The sequence below is a fragment of the Sus scrofa genome, chromosome 1 (genome assembly GCF_054392235.1).
Source record: "Sus scrofa isolate SSC_HxYL_T2T_F1_AM1 chromosome 1, Sscrofa_HxYL_maternal_Yorkshire_Landrace_v2.0, whole genome shotgun sequence".
Taxonomy (NCBI): domain Eukaryota; kingdom Metazoa; phylum Chordata; class Mammalia; order Artiodactyla; family Suidae; genus Sus; species Sus scrofa.
The window spans coordinates 278,066,658-278,080,791 of NC_139383.1; the positions used below are offsets into that span (position 1 = coordinate 278,066,658).

Genomic DNA, 14,134 nt, shown 5'->3' on the forward strand with positions numbered 1-14,134 from the left:
GCTGTGGTGAAGGTCGCAGATGCAGCTTGGATCTGGAGTTGCTGTGGTTCTGATGTAGGCCAGCAGCAACAGCTCCAATTAGACTTCTAGCCTAGGAACCTCCATATGCCACGAGTGCGGCCCTAAAAAAAACAAACAAAAAAAACAAAAAACAAAACAAACAAAAAAAAAACCTTTAAAACACACATGATCCCATTACTTAACTAATCTCATTGTTAATACTTAGGTATTCAGTCTCCCGGTCTCTTTTTTTTTAGGGCTGCACCTGCCGCATATGGAGGTTCCCAGGCTAGGGGTCAAATCAGAGCTATGGCTGCTGGCCTACATCACAGCCACAGCAATGCAGGATCCTTAACCCACTGAGATTTGTTTCTGCTGTGTCACAATGGGAACTCCTGATCTTTATTTCTATAAATTTCTCACAAAACAAAGATATTATATATGAAAATTCATCTTTTTTTTTACATTATGTCCTAGATATTTTCCGTGTCATTAAATAATTACCAAAAACATAATTTTAATGGCTACATGGTATTAATTGAGCTATTTCCCTCAATGAATATTTTCTAACTTTTCATTCTATATGTTATAATAAACATCCTCATACACCTATCTTTACATATATTTCTGAGTTTTCCTTACATTTCCAAAAATGGGAATAATTTTCAAGGTTTTGAATATACACTGCCAATTGTTTCCAGGAAGGTTGGGACCATTTTCCACCCTGACCCACAGTATGTAAGTGTTCAACTTAGGGCCACCGAGTATCATCTGCAAGTTGATGTGACCAGACTCACACAGACTTGGTGATGTACTTGCCCACACAAATCACATCTATGACAGCAACATGTATATGTTGCAATTGGTCTATCCTTTTAACGACACCTGAGCTGTGTAATGTTGTAAGGTGCCAATCACTACCTAACCAAGATCCTTTGTCTATTTTATCTCTAGTCCCAACCCAAAAAAAAGTAGAAATGAGGAAATTAAGGCTCAAAAAGTATAAATGGAGCACCTAAAAGCAAACTTTCACGCCAGCAGGACTAGGATTCAAGCCCTATTCTTGTTCTTTATGCCATGCCTCCTTCTAGCTCATTTTACCTTTCGGATGATCAACTTTCCTCTTACAATCCCAGCACTGCCTCTTTCTCTAGCAATGCCTCTTCAGACCATGAGGCAAGAGTAATCTTGAGGTAAATAAAGAAGGGGAATACCTCGATCTAGTAGGTTTTGAGAAAGGAGAATAGCAAGCTGCATGTCTATTTATTCATTTGGTATGTATATTTTTTAGGGCTGCACCTGAGGCACATGGAAGTGCCCATGCTAGGGGTTGAGCTGGAGGTGCCAGCCTACACCACAGTCACAGCAACAGCAAGGTGGAATCCAAGCTGTGTCTGCGACCTACGCCACAACTCATGGCAACGCCAGATCCTTATCCCACTGAGCAAGGACAGGGATCGAACCCACATCCTCATGGATACTAGTCAGGTCGTTACTGCTGAGCCACAATGGGAACTCCCTGCATGTCTTCTTTAAAAACAAAGCTGTAAGTGGCAGCAGTGTGGGAACAAAATGCTTACACACAGCTCGCAGAACCGTAAAATGGCACAGCCACTCTAGAAAACAATTTGGCATTATCCAATAAAGTTGAAGATATATGTAGCTAATCAATTTGCTTTATACACCAGAGAACCTAGTGCCCTTATGTTCCAGGATACCTATTTAAGAATGTTCATAAAAGCCATGAACCAGAAACAGCCCAAATGGCCACTTAAAATACCAAAAACTTATGTAGCAAAGAAAACAAACTACAACTATAAGCAACAGCATGGATGAATCTCAAAAATTAAGCAATAGAAGACTTAGAATAAAAATTCCAAATTATATAATCCACACAGAGTTGCAAACAAGACAAAACTATGCCCTATTATTTAAGGATAATACCTACGTGAAAAAATCAATTATAAGGTGTAGATTTTTTAACTTAGATAGTAATTATATGGGTATTTGCTACATAATTGCTTGTGTGCACTTATGTGATACATATAAATATATGTACACTTATTGTATGTATAATGTGTGTACATATAGTTAAAATCAATGCACTTTCCTTTTGCAGGTTATAGTTCACAATATACAAAAGAAAGGCATAGGGTTGCAGCTAAACATTTTCACAGTAGATACAACACACAAAAACTTTATCAAGTGTTACTTTATTAGTCATCACAATACTCTGAATTAGTATATTCAGAATTCCCTCCTGAAATAACTGTCACAAAGATGAATGATGGATAAGTGAAAACATTTTTTATTATAATCTGATTTTTAAGAAGATAAAAAAATCAAATATAGCACCAATGTTCACGCCATTATAACCTAAGTATTAGATCTGAGGAACGGACAAATTCAGGGATTCCCACTGTATGAAAGTTAAACTCTCTCTTCAAATTAAAAGACTTAGAATTATAATCTCTAAGAAATTTTAATAAAGAGAAAAGATACAAAATCACGTTTTGTTTCCAGTGGTTAGGAAACACTGCTTATCTTTACTTAATGAGGATAATCAACATTTATATATTTTCATGTACCAAAAAAGAAAAAGGACAAACTAAAAATTTCCCTAAGATAATGGAACCAAAATTACTATTTTAAAAAAAATTTTTTAAACCTATGTGACAACAGAAACCCTAGCTCAGCACAAAACTGGACACTAGCAAATCTTTTCACTAGAATCTTTTCGGCTTGGGGTTGTTTTTGTGCCTTTGGTTTTTGTTCTTCATCCCTCTAAAGATTTCCTGTTTTCATATGAGACTAGAATTATATGCTTTAATTTTTTTAATGTTCTTTTTTAAAAAAAATTTTTATTATAGTTTATTTACAAGGTTCTGTCAATTTCTGCTGTACAGCAAAGTGACCCAGGTATACATATATATAGACATACATATTCTTTTTCTCACATTATCCTCCATCATGTTTCATCATAAGTGATTGGATATAGTTCCCTGTGCTATACAGCATGATCTCATTGCTTATCCGTTCCAAATGCAATAGTTTGCATCTACCAACCCCAAAGTCTTAGCCCATCCCTACTCCCTCCCCATCCCCCTCGGGAAGCACAAGTCTATTCTGCATGTCCATGAGTATGTTTCTTTTCTGTAGATAGGTTCATTTGTGCCATATATTAGATTCCAGATACAAGTGATATACGGTATTTGTTTTTCTCCTCTGACTTACTTCACTTAGTATCAGAGTCTCTACTTCCACCCATGTTGCTGCAAATGGCATTATTTTGTTCTTTTTTATGGCTGAGTAGTATTCCATTGCATATATGTATCACATCTCTTTTTCTTTTTGCTTTCTAGGTTTGCAGGCTCGGGGTCAAATCGGAATTGCAGCTGCCAGCCTACACCACAGCCACAGCAATGCAGGACCCAAGCCACGTCTCTGTCCCAGACCAGAGCTCACGGCAACACTGGATCCTTAACCCACTGAGTGAGGCCAGGGGTCAAAGCTGCATGGATACTAGTCAGGCTCCTTACCACTGAGCTGCAACAGGAACGCCATACAACATCTTCTTAATCCATTCATCTATTGATGGACATTTAGGTTGTTTCCAGGTCTTGGCTATTGAGAATAGGGCTGCAGTGAACACAGAAGTGCATGTATTTTTTTCAATAAAAGTTTTGTCTGGATACATGCCTAGGAGTGGGATTGCTGGATCATAGAGTAGTTCTATATTTAGTTTTCTGAGGTAACTCTGTACTGTTTTCCATGGTGGTTGTATCAATTTACATTCCCACCAACAGTGTAGGAGGATTCCCTTTTCTCGACACCCTCTCCAGCATTTGTCATTTGTACACTTACTAATGATGGCCATTCTAACCTGTGTAAAGTGGTACCTCATTGTAGTTTTGGTTTACATTTCTCTAATAATTAGTGATGTTGAACATTTTTTCATGTGCCTGTTGGCCATCTGTATGTCTTCTTTGGAGAAATGTCTATTCGGGCCTTCTGCCAATTTTTCAATTGGGTTGTTTTATTGCTATTGAGTTGTATGAGTTGTTTGTATATTTTAGAGGTTAAGTCCTTGTCAGCTGCATCATTTGAAACTAATTTCCCCAAAAAAGGTTGTCTTTTTTTTTTTTTTTTTATGGTTTCCTTTGCTGTGCAAAAGCTTGTAAGTTTGATTAGGTCCCATTGGTTTATTTATTTATTTTCATTTCTATTGCTTTGTGAGACTGACTTTAAGAAAACATCCCTATGGTTGATGTCAAAGAATGTTTTGCCTATGTTCTCTTCTAGGAGTTATGGTATCTTGTCTTATGTTTAAGTCTTTAAGCCATTTTGAGTTTATTTTTGTGCATGGTGTGAGGATTTGTTCTAGTTTCATTGATTTACATGCAGCTGTCCAGTTTTCTTAGCACCACTTGCTAAAGATACTACCTTCTTAAAAAAAAAAAAAAAAAAAAATTTTAAAGGAAATTAGTCATTAACCAAAAAACTACGGGACACTGAATTTCACCCAACTTATTTTTCCACTACACATTTAAATAAGTTTTAAAATGTCAAGTTTTTTTAGAGCCAAGCACTTTTTCCTGCATTTTGGGCTCATTAATACACATAAAGAGCTAGTTAAAATACCAGGCTGAATAAATGAACAATGGGACAATTAACCCCACATACAAAGCTCCACCCAGTGTACTTCAAAAACATCTGAAATAGAATGGATTAGAAACCATAAATGATGCCTCTCAGAATTAATGGTAATAAATACTGCTTTGTATTATGGATAAGGGATTAAAAATCTTCATAGTGGCAGTCTAACACTTATGAATTTAGTTAGAGGACAATGTCCTTAGTTTTGCTGAAGGTTACTGGTAGTTTCATTCTCCATGAGTGAAAAAATAAAAACGTATTTGATTTCCATTTCATACCATAGCATAGAACTAAGTTTATCTACAGTGTTTAAAAATTCCCAAGTTTCAGGAGTTCCTGTCATGACTCAGCGGTTAACAAGCCCAACTAGCATCCACGAGGACTTGGGTTCGATCCCTAGCCTCGCTTAGTGGGTTAAGGATCCGGCGTTGCCATGAGCTATGGTGTAGCTCGCAGATGTAGCTCGGATCTGGTGTTGCTGTGGCTGTGGTGCAGGCCCATGGCTCTGATTGGACCTCTAGCCTGGGAACCTCCATATGCCGCGGGTGCGGTCCTAAAGAGACAAAATACAAAAAAAAAAAAAAAAAAAAAAAAAAAAATTCCAAGTTTCTACATAAATTTTTAAGATATGTATACTTTGTTTTCATTCGGAATGTAATACACTCAAAAATCAAAATTTAGGAGTTCCTGTTGTGGCTCAGCGGTTAACGAATCCGACTAGGAACCATGAGGTTGTGGGTTCCATCCCTGGCCTCACTCAGTAGGTTAAGGATCCGGCGTTGGCATGAGCTGTGGTATAGGTTGCAGACACGGCTCGGATCCTTTGTGGCTGTGACTGTGGTATAGGCCGGTGGCTACAGCTCCGATTCGACCCCTAGCCTGGGAACCTCCATATGCCTCAGGTGCAGCCCTGAAAAGACAAAAGGGGGGAAAAAAAAATCAAAATTTATACTGCTTTCTAATTTTAAAAGTATTCCCTTTATGCTACATTGTTTTTTGCAATTTACAATATAACTAACGCTAATAAAAAGGATTACTCTGAAGATATAAATGTCAAAGTGAAATATGGAAAGGAAAAGTAAACTAAATATATACTTTGGACTTGATTTAACTAAGACATTTGACAGTATTTTCATACTTTAATGTTCATTGTTTTTAGAAGTTAATAACTATTTTTCATTGTCAAGAATTGGGTAATAGCTTACGCATTCATGTTAAGATAAAAAGTAGTTGAGGGTTTTTTTTTTTAAACAAAAGTACCAAAGTAATTAGCTGAATGATAAATTCACTAGAAATGCATTTATAAAAGCTTAAGTCTTAGCAAGAAATAGTTTTTAGATAACTAAGAACTTCTTCCTTTATAAATCAATCTCACACAAATAAATTATATAATCAAAAAGACTCTCAGGAAAGAAAATTTAATGATATATAAAGAAGCTTTCTTAAATAATATAATAAATGAAAAAGCTAGATATAAAACTATACCTACAGCATGATCCCAATTCAAGGAAAGAAACACATCTAGTCATTATTAAAGTCATGAGATGACAGACCACTTTTCTTACTTTCCTGAAGTTTTCTAAATTCCTCTAGTGAGGAAGTATAGCTTCATAATCTCAAAAAGAAAAAAAAAAATAACATCTTAAAAATAAGTGGCTCATAATGGACTATAAGAATTATGGGTTCCTCAAACTTCAGATGGCATAATGATTTTTCTGTTTGCAATGATGTAAAGAGGTATTATCTCAGTCTTCTGGGGCCACTCCATGAGAGACAAATGTTAGGCTTCCTACTGCTTCTAAAACTGATCACGGGGAGGGCCAGAAAACCTAAGTTCAGACTCTTCTTTGTATTCACAAATCTATCCTGCTCTTAAAATAAGAGTGCAGCTGAGATCCAAAGGGCAATTTTAGGTGTGAAGCATATTGAGTTATTTTCCTTTCTACCTCCTGCCCAGTGAAAAGCAAAGATAAGGCTCAAATAAATACATTCTGCTTATTGTTGCTGTGTAGGAAAGTGGTTTGCTTGCAGGGAGGTCCAAGAAAAACTGCTGACACTCACACTCAACCAAAAGGCACCAACTGGCCTCTCCTACACAATGTTTTCTCCATCTCCCAAAAAGGGTTCCTCATATGGAATTCTTAAGACTCTCTCTCAGAAGACAGACTCAATTTTTACTGGTTTTCCATTCAAACACACTCTGCATGAGATAAACAAAACTGTATCATTTTTTTACTCTCTAATCATATGGTTGGATTGTTCAAACAGACTGCAATGATACAGGCCAAAAGGGAATGTGACTTTTGTTCTTAACTGCAGGTTGCTGAGTCTTGAAAAGCCTTAGTCCCAGGTGGTCATGGGCTTATTCTCCTTCTATGGAAAAATCACTGCCATATCCTGGACAAGACCCTGGATTAGGGGTCAGAAATTTGCTATTAGCCAGCTAAAGAACCTGGGACAAAAATCTTCCCTCTTCAGGTCTCATTTTCATCATATATAGAATGAGGACGACCATAGCATATTATTCCTAAGAGCTCTTTAAACTGACCTCCAAGGAGATCCTGTCATGGCTCAGTGGTAACGAACCCAACTAGTATCCATTAAAATGCGGGTTCAATCCCTGGCCTCAATCACTGGGTTAAAGGATCTGGCATTGCTGAGAGCGGTGTGGGTTGCAGATGTGGCTGGGATCTGGCATTGCTGTGGCTACTGAGTAGGCCAGAGGCTACAGCTCCAATTTGACCCCTCACCTGGGAATTTCCATATGCCACAGGTGTGGCCCTAAAAAGACAAAATAATAATAATAAAATAAACTGACCTCTGAGATTATTCTGCAAAGGCAAACGACCCGTAATGACTCTTTTATCTAAATACAATGAAAAGAAACAAATTTTGAAACTGGTAAAGGTTGCATGGTAGCAAGAAAATAAAATCTGAAGTTTTCAATCAGAGCCAAAATAAAGTTACCGGCAATAAGCCCAAAGCAGTCAACAGTATGAGATTTGGGTTGGATTTTGGGTTCCAAACCGAATTCCTTCACTTACTCCTCATGAGATCTTGGTCAGGTCACCGTATCCCTCTCAGTCTCAAGCTCTTCATCTCTCCGAGGGAGATAATTTCATATGGTTGCAATAGAATAAAACAATTATGTAAACCACCTGGCATATTAAATAAATGCTGCTAAATGCTAATTCCTCTTTTCCTTTCCAAATCCTCTGCAGTGAACTGTCCTGACTTAAGTCTATCCATCTACAAAATGGCCTAACAGCCACAGTCACCAGAGGTAGCAAGATAAATAAACTATGGAGGGGGAAAGTGTACTCTTGGAGTTCCTAGGGTGGTTTCACTTGCTGCCCTGCACTGAGCTTCATGAGCATTAAGACAAGGAAGTGCTCTGCCTTCAAAACAGGGCGAGAAGATATCATGTCTCTTGTAATATCCTACTCGTTAAATCTCAAAATGAAAAATTTCTTTTAGCCAAAATCTTGGTTTTCAAATACCCACAACCCTGGGCTCGGGGTGTGTGAGGGAAGGCTGAGCCAGGCTAGTTTCCTTTATAAAGGACAGAAGCGGCTTCTTCCCACCGTGGACAGCCCTGAGGTTGGTTGCTGGTGCAGGAGGCACACCTGTCTTTCCAACTGTCCAGCTTTCCAGTCCTCAAAAAGCAGACCACTAGGAGAGCAAGGCAGTTTTATTTATTTCCCTTTCTCCTCTTCAAAGGTGATTTTCTTAAAACTGTAGAGCTTGTTACTATTGTTGAGTTGTGACTCTCTAGAGAATTATACATTGCTATGCATGAAGGCATCTGTGGCAATAAAACATGCAACATTCCCTAACCACTTCATTTTTTTTAATTAAGAAAAAAAAAGTTACAACCTCCCACAAAGTGATGTTCCAATGAGCACACCCCCCATGCAAGCCTTTCAACACTCTCAGAAAAGGCCTAGTAAACCAGAGCCTCCACAGGCCCCATCCCATGGGTTGGGTTCTGACAGAAGCCATGTGCCAGGACCCACAATGGATGGAATTATAATCTGCCATAGCAATCAAGCCTTCTCCCTGCTGACCATCCAGAAAACAACAACGTACCCCATCATACATTTAAGGGAAGGAATTAAAAAGAAATCAAACAGTCCCAGAGAGATGGAAACACTTGAAAAGCAGAGGAAAGTCTTCTGTTAAATAGTATGAAAGATCCAGGTTTCCCAAATGGCATTTGAGGCAATGGGAAGAAAGGCTGATTTCTCCCAGAGGGGCCCCAGCTTTGATGCCCAAACTGCCCTCAAACATCAGCCTGTGCATTTTTGTATAGCAGGGTACCCTCAGGCAAGACAACCATAAATAGCTTAAAACAAGAATAGGAGATTCCATCTGTTTCTGGAATATTTCAGCAGCACCTGCTTTCAAGGTAAAAATCTGGGAGCGGTCCCCACAGCCTTCCTTCTCAACACCCTTCCCCATCCCCCATTCACTTATTTTAAACTAAAGTAGCAAACACACAATCCAAAAGGGCTCCTGCCACTGCACCTGCCACAGGAAAGAGTCCTTTGATTTTTCTCCTAAACTGTATGTGTTGTTTAAAATACATGGGAGCAGTAAAGATAGAAGTCAAAGTTCTCAAAACCAGATTCTTATTACTTCTAGCTTCTTTTTCTCTGTGAAAACTGAGCTTTCCCATTTATAGTAGAAACGAGTACAATACAGATGAAAAAGGATGCAAGAGTTGTTCCTGCCATTAAGTCAGAAAGTGTTCCAGGAGGAACACGGTTCTCACTTAACACAATCAATGTTTAAACATAAGCCCATATGCCAACTTATGTGGAAAGAAGGACAATAGCTCCCCAAAAAGGACCAAGGAACATATTTCATTAAGTTATAATTAAAAAAAAAAAAAACCCTAAAGTTGAGGCTTGAAAAGTCCAATCTAAATCAGGTACTACTCCCAAACTGATGACATCCCTTCTAACAATAACCAGAAAACCCCAAGTATGTGTGTACACAGCAGTTTCACATACAAAAGCCACTTTAGCCTTGCTGTACAAACCGGTATTTCTAACGCCTGCCCCTGACCATCACATGGCACTCCATTCTCTATGGGATAAATCCAAAATCTTGAGCATGTCCCATAAGGGCTTTCACAATCTGCCCCAAGACTTTGATGGCATCATCTGTTGCTACCACCCTTGCATCACAATTCTCATCATTCTTTCATCTAGCTATACCTTTCATTTCTCTGGGCCCTTGTGCACCAGTTTCCACTGGCCAGAGAGCTTTTTTCCCATTCTTCTCCAGGCAAGCCCCCACTGATCCTCTCAGACCCAGTTTAACTGGAACCCATCAGCAACACTTTCCCTGATTCTCCAAGTCAGACATGGGCACCACCTAATCTGTGATCCTGAAGAACCTTATACATACATACTTTTTTAAAACAGCACTTATCACATTATATTTTAATTACTTGTTTACATAGTCCCTTACCAAAGATTAAGTGGCTCCTAAGACAGTAAGAGTAGCAGAAGTTAAATGGGAGGTGGGTATCAAAATCAAGAGGTCTGGAAATAATGCACCCAGAAGCATATTCAGTTTTATATTTGTTTCAGTTTGTAAGACCAAGTTCAGAAAACTCAGTTCACCAAAATCTTGCATGAACATGACATCTGAAAAGGTTCTCATGTGAGAGCTGGGGCTAGATCTTTGAGTCTCTTTTAAAGGATCTTGAGGTACATAAAGGCCAAAGACCACAAGTTATGCATTGCTCATTCCTGGTATATACAAGACACTATGATACTTACTAATTAAATAAAAAGTTTAATTGTTAAACTAAAAAAAAAGTTTAGATCCCATCTTCATGAAACAAGTTATTTCTTCCCAAAACGTATAATAGGTTCTGAACAGTTTTATTTGGGTATAAAGATAGTTACTCAAGCTTTCTCAAGGGCTGAAATAAGATCCCTATATATAAAAGAGAAAAAATTATGGAACACAAATATTTTTAAAGTTCCTTTATAAAGAGTAAATAAATTTAATATTATATGGCTCATCTTCCAAATCTACTCCTTCCCCTACCCCAAACAATACAGTTATGGCTTTGAACTCTTATGTTTTGTTCATCCAAAACCAGAAGTTATCTATAAATAGCATATTTCATTACAGTTTTAGCCTGGCATGTGTTATTTGGGCATATAGGAACCATGAAGAAATGATCTAGGTCACTCTGCTTTATGCTATTTGAAATATTTCAGAGGTAAATTCTTATTATATTTTAGACTCAGATAGTACTATGTGAAAATGCTAAAAATATTTTCTCACATTCCTGGGTTTATAATGGAAAACAACTAACTTACCCTTAACTCTTGTTCTCCTAGCTGTTGCTTTTAATCTATTATTAACTACTATCTAGGAACCAGTTAAATAATACAATGGTGAGTCTCAAGGTATAGTAAAAAATGCTTTAATAGAAAGAACTAGTCAACTGTGGGAGGGAATAATGCCTTTGACTTTATATACTATGGTACTTTCTATTTTTAGGGCTGCAGATGCAGCATATGGAAGTTCCCAGGCTAGGGGTCAAATGGGAGCTATAGCCACCAGCCCATGCCACAACCACAGCAACACCAGATCCAAGCTGCATCTGCAACCTATACCACAGCTTGCAGCAACACCAGATCTTTAACCCACTGAGCAAGGCCAGGGATTGAACCTACATCCTCATAAATACTAGTTGGGCTCGTTTCTGCTGAACCACAACAGGAACTCCTGCGATGGTACTTTTGTTAACAAGACTTACACTTTAGTACAACTATATCTCTGTCAGGGTTAGCTGGTGACAAGAGTTCAAATGAATTTTGCAAAAATGTTTAAAAATAAACTCAGGGATTCATTCCTTCATAAAACAAGTATTACTAAGTATCTACTATATGCAGACATTCTTCAATACACTTTGGGTGTATCTGTGAACAAAACAGGTAAGAAGTCCCAGCTTTTATGGAGTTTACATTCTAGTGGGAAGGAACAGACAGTGCCCCCAAGAACAAACCTAGTATGTTATACTGAATAAAGGATGTCTAAGAATAGTTCATCGTGAAGTTAAGTTTAAATCTTGTAATACTGATGACCTAGTCCTTCATGGACATGCCTGTCCACTGTGACACTGAATCTCCTCTGCGAGACTCAAAGGTACACCTCCTATGACTAAAATGAACTGTTTGGTAGTGTGAACAATGCTTCTGCCAACAGCTGTACTTCATATTTTTTCTTTGAACTAGTGTCTACTGAGGACTTTCCTCTCACTCAGAGCCCTCAGTGTCCTAATCTTCCAACTGAATTTAACAGATCTCCCTGTCTCTGAAAACCATGCACATAATATTTTGGTCAAGCACTACACTAAGAGCTGGGGATGCAAAGTTGCTTAAGACATACACTTTTCCCCTAAAGAGTTAACTGTCCAGTAGGAGAAAGGCAAAGGAAGATCAAGTTTTATGACTGTGTAAATGAAGTATGCAAAGCATGCTGGGTGCATCCAGAGGATGGGATGATTTCCTCTGCCTGGAGAAGGCTACTCTGAGAAGCACACAAGCCGAGTTTGAGAGAATGGGTAAATGCGTGAAGGCAGAGAGGTCTAGTGGTTCATAAGGGTCAGAAAGCATATGAGCTTGGGACAATAGTCAGAGAGGAAGTGATCGTGAGATGCTAAATCCTACAATAGTGGAGCCTATGTGCACACAGATGCCATCACTGGGAATTACTATTCTCATAAGAAGAAATGGAAAGCAAAAGTAAAGTTGACTACAGAGCAGACCTGAGTCAGAGTACTGGGCACAATGAGAACAGTGGCTGGATCTCAAGGCACAGGTTAACTAAAGGGACAGCATCTGAGGAAAGCAAGGAGACCAAATAGCAAAAGAGGATGATGCTAATAATGTAACCCAGACCCAAAACCCACCCATGGTCTCTTGGCAGTCCTTTCCACCCTCCGCTGGACACGTCACTAACCAGTAATCCAGGGTTAACAGCAAGCCTTTCCTCCCGCCTACTAGTTTTAACCCAGCATTATTCCCAAACCAAGCACAGGGAAATGCACATCCTAGAATTCATAGAAGACCTTTTCTTTTTTTCCTTTTTTTTTTTTTTTTTTTTGTCTTTTTAGGTCCACACCCATGGTATATGGAGGTTCCCAGGCTAAGGGTCTAACTGGAGCTGTTGCCGCCAGCCTACACCACAGCCACAGCAATGCCAGATCTGAGCCATGTCTGCAACCTACACCACAGCTCACAGCAACACCAGATCCTTAACCCGCTGAGCAAGGCCAGGGATCGAATCCGCAACCTCATGGTTCCACGGAAGCGTTTCTGCTGTGCCACAGGAACTCGTGAAGACCTTTTCATTTTTAACCACAGTCACTATCCTCTGGCACTAGAATATCAATAGCAAGAAGAATATCCCTATACCATGGCATTGTTCCATGTATTACAGAGCATACTATAGCATGATCATCCATCTCCCCAGGGACTAGCTAATAGTAGGCACTCAGTTAAGGGCTGACAAATGAATGAATTAACCCATCAAATTTTTTTCCATAGTTCCAAGCTAGTATAATAGATTAAAAAACATGCCTATTGCTGTTATTTTTCACTCTAAATGATGCAGCAAGAGGCCATTCAACTAGCTTCTTGCAAATATGAAGTGGATGGGCCTACATATGGACATACAAAGTCAAACATCAGAATCCAATGAGAACAGTTTTTAAATAAACAGGTTTCCACTCTCTGAAATTTGCTGAGTGAATGAGATAGTGCCAGTTCATGGGTCCCTCTCCCCTCAACACACACATCCAAGCTTTGAAAGAAACATCATAGCCTTTGGGGGAAAAGCCCTCCTGCAAAACTCCAAGAACCTGGTTTAAATTCTCAGCGCCTCTAAATGACTATATAAATACGCAGTGTCCTAGCGGACATTTGATAGCTGAAATAATAGACAAAAATAGAAAATTTTCTTTAAAAAAACATCGTAAAAACTAAAAGTAAATAAAAATTTACACCAGAATCTAACACTTTGGCCAAGCAGTCCTTGGGCCTGGGCTACTGAGATGTGCTTGAGAAACAGCAGCCTCACAAAGCAGCCAGGTTTGGACCTTCTCCCACGGTCCTTCCAGCAGTTGTCCTCTAGTATCCTAATCAGAAACGCTACGCTTGATGAAGAAGAAAGTTGACCTCACTGATTTAAAAACAATGATTAAAAATAAGACGTATGACTGACAGTTACAGAGTGAAGGCACTTTGAAAGTCAGTCCTCAACCACCTCTATGATGTGAGGATGTGTGTTTGGGGGGGCAGGGAGGTCTTTTCTAAGTGAAGAGAAGAAGAAAGTACAGACACTAGTACACCAGAGAACTACCCTTTCTGGAATTCACAGAGGGTCTGGCCTGCCATCTCCAGGCCTAAGCCTAAGACTGGGGACCCGGGTTTTGTCAGGGCCGCCT

At 38.9% G+C, this 14,134-nt stretch overlaps 1 protein-coding gene across 50 annotated transcripts in view; it reads right to left on the minus strand.

Moving 5' to 3' along the window:
• Positions 1-14,134, minus strand: part of DENND1A (DENN domain containing 1A) — a 520,477-nt gene that overhangs the window by 328,809 nt on the left and 177,534 nt on the right. The gene's annotated exons all lie outside the window — the stretch shown is intronic.